The sequence below is a fragment of the Somniosus microcephalus genome, chromosome 7 (assembly GCF_052327205.1).
Source record: "Somniosus microcephalus isolate GS21.2 chromosome 7, FLI_Smic_1.0, whole genome shotgun sequence".
NCBI classification, from domain to species: Eukaryota; Metazoa; Chordata; class Chondrichthyes; order Squaliformes; family Somniosidae; genus Somniosus; species Somniosus microcephalus.
In genome coordinates this window covers 253,802,019-253,810,097 of record NC_140993.1, presented here as the reverse complement: position 1 = coordinate 253,810,097, position 8,079 = coordinate 253,802,019, and the positions used below count along the sequence as shown (strand labels likewise).

The following is an 8,079-nucleotide window of genomic DNA, read 5'->3' as shown; positions in this document are numbered from 1 at the left end:
CCACTCCCTCCCCAGTCCCTCCCCCACTCCTCTGTCCCAGTCCCTTCCAGGACCCCAGCCCTCAGTGTAGCTCTTGTCAGGGACGGGCAGCGATGCTGATTCTTCCTGAGCCTCATTCTCTAACCGAGCTCTCGCCCGGCCACACTGCTTACGATCGCCCCCCGGGCCCTCCTCTCACTCACCCGAGCCCATCTCATCTCCTCTCGGCTGCGGTCAACCGACACCGGGCCGGGCCGGGCCGCCTACTGCGCATGCGCCCCTCACAACCGGTCCGGACGCCGCTGGGTCCTAACGCCCTCAGAAAACTCAAACCTGCGGGGGCAGACGGGCGCCAGATAGCGAGAGATGCAAATTATACTTAAATGTATCTTTATGATTCTGCCTATTACATTGATATAATAAAACAGGCCTAAAGCAAACGAAAAAAAGTTTTGTAATAGACTTTTCTCCTTTCCCTCAATTAACTTAGGCTGATATAATTCCGTGACGAAACTTTTAGCAGCCAGTTCAGAAGCTAGACAACAGCAGACCCATATTTGAACACGCTGCAGTAGCATTGTGGGGTCAGTGGCAAAGGAACGGTGCTCGCCGGTCGCTACTATGACAGCTGTCCACAAAGTTTTCTCGGGCTTTTGAGCGGTGACTTGCACTAACCCGGCGTCTGATCCAGCTGTGGCATCTGTGAGCAGAGAAAGAAACAGCGAGGCTCTTCAACCAATCAGATCGAAGAATCCTCACTGAGCTACGCAGAGTCCAAACCAGGAAGTATAAAGCAGGAAGTATAAATTACATTGAATTCATGTACAGAAAGCCAAATAAAGATTGGGAAAGACAGATGGGATTAAGAAAGAGAGATAAAAGAGACGGACAGAAAAAGTTTTTGAAAATTATTTTAATAAAAAATCTCCAACACTAATTAGCTTCTGAAGGAATGAGACTCCGCACTTGTAAAATTACATTTTCAGGCCAGAGAGGTTGTTTGGCAATAATTATCACATTAAAAATTCACTTCATCCTGAATGCACCAGCCCTAACTTTTTCTGGCGTCTTTCGTGGGGAACAAGTGGGGAACTGAGTAGGTCTGATTGGACAACGTTCCTGGGAGGACTGGAGGTAGATAAACAATGGCAAACATTTAAAGATAGAATGACAAAATTGCAAAAATTGTTTATACCAATCTGGCATAAAAGGAAATCTAAAAAGGTGACTCAACCGTGGATAACAGGGGAAATTAGAGACAGCATAAAATCCAAAGATAGGGCGTATAAAATAGCCAAAAAAAGCGCCAGAGCGGAAGATTGGGAACAGTTTAAGATAGAGCAAAGGAGGGCAAAGGGCATAATCAAGAGGGGCAAAATAGCTTACGAAAACAAGCTGGCGGAAAATATAAAAACTAACTCCAAAAGCTTTTATAAGTATATCAAAAGGAAAAGACTGGTGAAAACCAAAGTTGGTCCATTGCAGTCAGATACGGGGGAATATATAATGGGAAATAAGGAAATGGCAGATCAACTAAATGCATACTTTGGGTCAGTCTTTACGAAGGAAGACACAAAAAACCTCCCTGGGATATCGGGAAAAATAGGGACATTGGCAAAGGAGGAACTGACGCAAATCAATATCTCTAAGGATATGGTGTTAAGGAAGCTAAAGGGATTGAAGGTGGACAAATCCCCAGGGCCTGATAACATGCATCCTAGGGTACTGAAGGAGGTGGCCCTAGAGATAGCGGATGCACTAAGGATGATTTTTCAGAATTCATTAGACTCGGGAACAGTGCCGATGGATTGGAGGGTAGCTAACGTTACCCCACTATTCAAAAAGGGGGGTAGGGAAAAAGCAGGTAATTACAGACCTGTAAGCCTTACATCAGTTGTGGGCAAAATGCTGGAGTCCATCATTAAGGATGAAATAGCGGAGCACTTAGCAAATGGGGACAGGATAGGACAGAGTCAACATGGATTTACAAAGGGTAAATCGTGCTTGACTAATCTATTGGAATTTTTTGAGGGAGTAACTGGTAGAATAGATGGGGGAGAGCCAGTAGATGTGGTGTACCTGGACTTCCAAAAGGCCTTCGATAAGGTCCCACATAAAAGATTAGCATGGAAAATTGAGGCTCATGGGATAAAGGGGAAAGTTTTGGCGTGGATAGGGAACTGGCTGTCAGATAGAAAACAGAGAGTTGGAATAAACGGCTCATTTTCTGAATGGCAGGCAGTAACAAGTGGGGTACCACAGGGATCTGTCCTGGGCCCCCAGCTGTTCACAATTTACATTAATGACCTGGATCAGGGAGTCGGATGCAGCATTTCCAAATTTGCAGACGACACTAAACTAGGAGGGGGGGTGGGCTCAGAGGAAGAGACCAGGAAGCTCCAGAGCGATTTGGACAGACTGGGCGATTGGGCGGATAAATGGCAGATGCACTATAATGTGGACAAGTGCGAAGTTATCCACCTTGGGTGCAGGAACGGGAGGGCAAATTATTATTTAAATGGCAATAGATTGGGAGAGGGGGAAGTACAGAGAGACCTGGGTGTTCTTGTACACCAGTCACTGAAGGCGAGCATGCAGGTGCAACAGGCGGTCAAGAAGGCAAACGGTATGCTGGCCTTCATAGCAAAAGGGTTAGAATACAGGAACAGGGATACCTTGCTGCAGCTGTACAGGGCACTGGTGAGACCACACCTCGAGTACTGTGTACAGTTTTGGTCGCCTCATCTGAGGAAGGATGTTCTTGCCATGGAGGGGGTGCAGCGGCGATTCACCAGGCTGATACCAGGAATGGCGGGAATGACCTATGAGGAGAGACTATGTAGTTTAGGGATGTACACACTGGAGTTTAGAAGATTGAGAGGGGACCTCATAGAAGTGTATAAAATTCTGACAGGTCTAGACAGACTGGATGCAGAAGGAATGTTTCCCTTGGCGGGTGAGAACAGAACTAGAGGACATAATTTAAGGATAAGGGCTAAACCATTTAGGACAGAGATGAGGGGGAATTTCTTCACTCAGAGAGTGGTGAACCTGTGGAACTCATTGCCACAGAGGGCAGTGTATGCCAGCTCATTAAATATATTTAAGAGGGAATTAGATATATTTCTACGGGCAAAAGGGGTTAAGGGTTACGGAGAGAAGGCGGGGACGGGATACTGAATTAAAGGATCAGCCATGATCTCATTAAATGGCGGAGCAGGCACGAAGGGCCGAATGGCCTACTCCTGCTCCTATCTTCTATGTATCTATGTATCTATGTATCCCAAGTTCACGTCATTACAGTGATTTCAGTGCTGAGTCTATCCGTGTGGTATCGCACCCTGTGGAGGAGCAGGGTATCTCTAACAGCAACTTTTGGATTTCCGCATTTAACTGCACATGTGCAGACGCCAGAAGTTGCTGTCGGAGTACTATTCGTCTCGACCACTCCCTGTGGTAGCGAGTTCCACATTCTCACCACTCTCTGGGTAAAGAAGTTTCTTCTGAATTCCCTATTGGATTTCTTAGTGACTATCTTGTATTAATGGCCTGTAGTTTTTGCTCTTCCCAGTTGAAGGACGTGCCTTTGGCAGTGACTACCATCTCCAGTGACTCCCACATGGGTACTCAGTGCCGGAAGAAGTTCAACGAGCTCACCAGGTTAGCCAAGTTAAAGAGAGGCAGTCACAATTTGAACCAGTGCAATGTTAGAAGCATGTTTCACATTTCCACCCACCTTACCATCCCTGCCTTGAACACCATGTGCTACTTCCCATGTGGGTATCACAAGACCCTTCACATCCCCTTCAACTGCTGCAAATGTTCCTTTGCTTATAGTCCAACATGAATCCAAACAGGAAACTTCTATGTATTACCGTATTTCCTACACTTGGTATTGAGGAAGGATTACTGATCCCTCGATGTATATGTTTAGCAAGCTTTTTGGCAAGGTGGGGAAGTGCCTTACAGAATTAGGAGGCACAGTAAGTTGTGTAGATGGAAGCGGAAATTACAAAGGGACATAGACAACAGCAATAACATCTTGCATTTATATAGCACCTTTAATGTAGTAAAATGTCCCCAGATGCTTAAGACAGATTAAGTGGGTGGGCAAAACTGTGGCAGATGGCGTTCAATGTGGGTAAGTGTGAGGTTATTCATTTGCATCCACGAAAGACAAATCGGAGTGGTGAAAGTTGAGGAGCTGTGGAGGAACAGTGATTTGGGTGTCCAGGTACACAAATCACTAAACGTTAGTGCACATGCGCAAAAAGTACTCAAAAAGGCTAATGCAATGTTGGCCTTTATCTCAAGGGCATTGGAATACAAAGGTCAGGAAGTGATGCTTCAGTTGTACAGAGCCTTGGTCAGACCCCATCTGGAGTGCTGCGTATAGTTTTGAGCACCGCACCTCAGGAAAGATAACTTGGCCTTGGAGATGGTACAGCACATATTCAACAGAATGATTCCAGGGCCTAAAGGTTAAATTATGAGGACAAGTTGCATAAACTTGGCTTGTACTCCCTTGAGTTTCAACAGTTGATATAACTGAGGTCTTTAAAATGTCAAAAGGGTAGATACAGGAAAATTATGTCCTCTGATGGGGGACTTCAGAAGAAGACAGCACAATATTAAAATTAGAGCTAGGTCATTCAGGAGTGAAATCAGGAAGTGCTTTTCACACAAAAGGTAGTGGAAATCTGGAATTCTCTCCCCCTAAAGGCTATGGACACTGCGTCAATTGAAATTTTCAAGACTGAGATTAACAGATTTTCCCTGTTGGTAACTTCCCTATAGTTAACTCTTTCCCTTTGGGAAAATATCTCAAATGATGCGTTGTATTGCAGTGTGGGCAGGTACAGATTGTGAAGTTGGATGCACCACAGCCAAAATACTTCAGCTGTTGATCCCTTGCCAGAGATAGTGTGTCCATGTCCAATGCCCCAAATCTGCTATACACATTGTGGCTGCGCCCCAAGGCGGGTCCGGGGGGGTCGGTTTCGCGGTCCCAGCCTGCTGCCTACTGCAGCCCGCACTCTCCAAAAGATTTTTCGTTGATTGGGCTGCGAGGTTCCCGGCCAATTAATAGGAAGCGGGTCTGATGACGGTTTCCTTAAAGGGGCCATGTCCAAATTGATCTTGACAGTTCTACAGCATTGAGGTGCTGCAAACACTAACAAGCACTGCACAGAGGTGCACGGCTGCACCCAGGGTCTCCCATGACTCCCTCCATATGCCTATGGAGGGAGTCACAGCACGCAGGGAGGTTCTCTTCCCTTCCCATAGGCGGATGAGACCTCCCCAGGACACCAATGCAGCCTGGTTGCACATTGCACAGGAGGACACAAGCAGCGATGTTGTCAGGAGGACCAGGCTGCAGTGGCGCAAACCTTTCAATGATCTGAGCAGCTCACAAAACGTTACTGCCAAGCCACACTCAACCTCATCCTGCTGTGCCACTCATCACATCCCCATCACTCTGCCTTCCCTACCCTACTCCTGCACATCCTTACTCACACCAACTTACCTTGCACCTCCATCCATCCCTCTCTATCTACATTATCACTTCCCCATCTCACTAGCCACCCCTCACACTCACCCTCATCGAACTGCAAGCGTACAAACTAATAACACACAAGGGTAGGCACCTGGATGGTTTAGCCAATGTTCATGTGAAGTTTCTGTTAATGTGTTGTCAAACATTGAAATCTTTATTTTCAACACTTTACCTTATTGGACAGATCTGTGCTCACCTTTGGAAGTGTCGTAGTCAGTTCCAGTGAATGTTGAGACATAACTTCCCCCTCCCCCACAATTGTGATGAGTGTGAAAGGAAGGGCTTCGACATTGTAGGAATGCTTTATAGTGCTGGTGCGGGGTGGTGTCAACCTGGCGCATTATGTGGCAGCCAGGGTGTACAGCATCAAGTGAAATAAATCTGGCCATGGTGATGCCATCACTGGCCTCCCGGGCAGCAATGTTGTCGGGTGCTGATGCCCTGTGTCCTGTGCAGCATCAGGTGATTGCGGAGAAGGTTGGTACTGATGTTGGTGTGCCTGGTGATGTTGGTACTGGGGCTGATTGTGGAGGGATTCAGAGGACCCAGGTGAGATTTTTTCAAGGGCACCGATGTTGCTGGAATAGATGGCGGCTGAAGTTGAGATGACAGAAGCGATCTGTCAATGGTGAGAGAGCTTGCTCCAAGGAGGTGACAGTGGATAGAGAGTTTACTTCAAACACTTCCAAACTGCATAAAGCTCAAAAGTGTCTTCCAAGTCCTGAAGGCTCAAGCTTCTGACATTGGCAAGTGAACAGCTGTGAAATAGTAGCTTTCATACCACTTTTGCAGCTGTCACCTATTCACAACAATGGGGAGAACCCAACCTACTTACCTGACGTGATCTCCGAACGACGTGAAACCCGTTAAAAAAGTGGGAAAATAGAAATAGGCTGGCAAAATAGTAGTTAACGAGTATTTAACAAGCATTTAACTATCTTAAATGCCTCCCCCGCTGCTTGGTGGCGGGTCTATTCTGAAATTGCAGACCCGACACTTTGGAAACTTACACAGAGGTGGGTTCGGAGCGGGTTCCCAACCCGCTGTCAATCATTTCGATTTTAACAGCGTACCCACCTCCGAACCCGCCCTCTGAGCACCGGTAAAATCATGGCCTGTGTGTTTGTAATACTAGCTCAGGTACGGTTGTCAAATCTACAGACCGCAATGCAATTTGGTATTTCATGATAAGCCTCCTCAGAATGAATGAGATTTGATTTGAGTTTGATGGGGTATTTGCCAAGCTTCTGAACAGTGCTCCCACGAAGTACACAAATGTGGGCAGAGTCCTCAGGCCATTGTTTCCTAGCTATGATTTTCTGTAAGATAGGTCATTTTCTGTAATAAAAACAGAACAGGTCCTGTTGAATATTTCCAGCATTTTCTGTTTTTATTTCAGATTTCCAGCATCTGCAGTATTTTGCTTTGGTATTTGTTGTAGGTCATTTTCTGTGCTCCATTGTTAAACATAGTGGGCTTATTATATAAAACAGAACAGTGACTACAGTAGCAGTTGTTTCTCATAACTGGGTTCTGTCAGGGATTGATATCGGCAAGTGTGTCTGGTTCCTCATATCACACTTGGCTTGTCGACTGGCAGGACTTTTGTTGGGGTGCTCATCACAGGCCACCCACTAACTCCTGTCATTGATTTAATTTCCCCTTCTAGAGTTGCCAAATCCTGATGCCACAAGTTTACATACTCTGTCTTGAATGTATGGTTACATTCCAAACACCTGCCAGCTATTCCTCTGTACAATTTAAATCCTCTTCCTATCATATCAATTACCAGGTTTAGAGCAAAACGAACAGTGATCAAGTACCACAACTTGCATTTATATAGCGCCTTTAATGTAGAAAAAATACCCCTGGACACTTCACAGTGGCATACCAGGATTCATTTTGCACAAACATCGAGTTTCAGTGCAGCACTCCCACTCAGCAATTGAAATTTAAATTTAAACAATTAAGATTCAAAACAATGGGCCGTATATTCCGGTTTCAGGCATGCCAAGCGCATGCGCTGAAAACCGGCATTTCCTGCCTGCCCTGGAGAAGGGCCTCTGCAAGGGGAGAGTTCCACTTTCTGGAGAACCTCCGCCCGCTGAAAACCCTTAGGAATCTTACGCCTGGTAAAGGCCTGCTTTTACCAGCATAAGAGTTGAAAAAAAGTTTTAAAAAAAATGTTTTCACTCATTTATCATTTAAAAATACTTTAAAAAAGGTAAGTTTATTTTTAGCCCCGTAAAAAACTTTAATGGCCCAGAAATTCGGGTCTCCATGGGTGAGTACGCACGGGGTACTTGAGAATACCAAGGTCAAGGAAATAGAAACCAGAAACTGTGAAGGCAGCAAGAAGTAAAATAAAAAGGCTAAACTGATCTTTGGCTGCTAATATGGCTGGCGCCCACAATGTTACACCTTGCTGTTAGAAACAATGTAAGGCAGAGTGCAGAAGTTATACAGACAATAGGCGATCAGAAAACACATTACCGTGATTGCAAACGCATTACCATAATGTTTAGGTGATCAGGAACCCATTA

The 8,079-nt window shown here is 45.6% G+C and overlaps 1 protein-coding gene across 1 annotated transcript in view; it reads right to left on the bottom strand.

Annotated features, from left to right (window-relative positions):
• The window catches only part of slc66a2 (solute carrier family 66 member 2), a 90,223-nt gene extending 89,907 nt beyond the window's left edge, over nucleotides 1–316 (bottom strand). The window contains exon 1 of the mRNA XM_085993621.1: nucleotides 183–316. The gene's annotated coding sequence lies outside the window, so the exon portion shown is untranslated. The remainder of the gene's footprint in view (nucleotides 1–182) is intronic.
• Nucleotides 317–8,079: the final 7,763 nt, after the last annotated feature.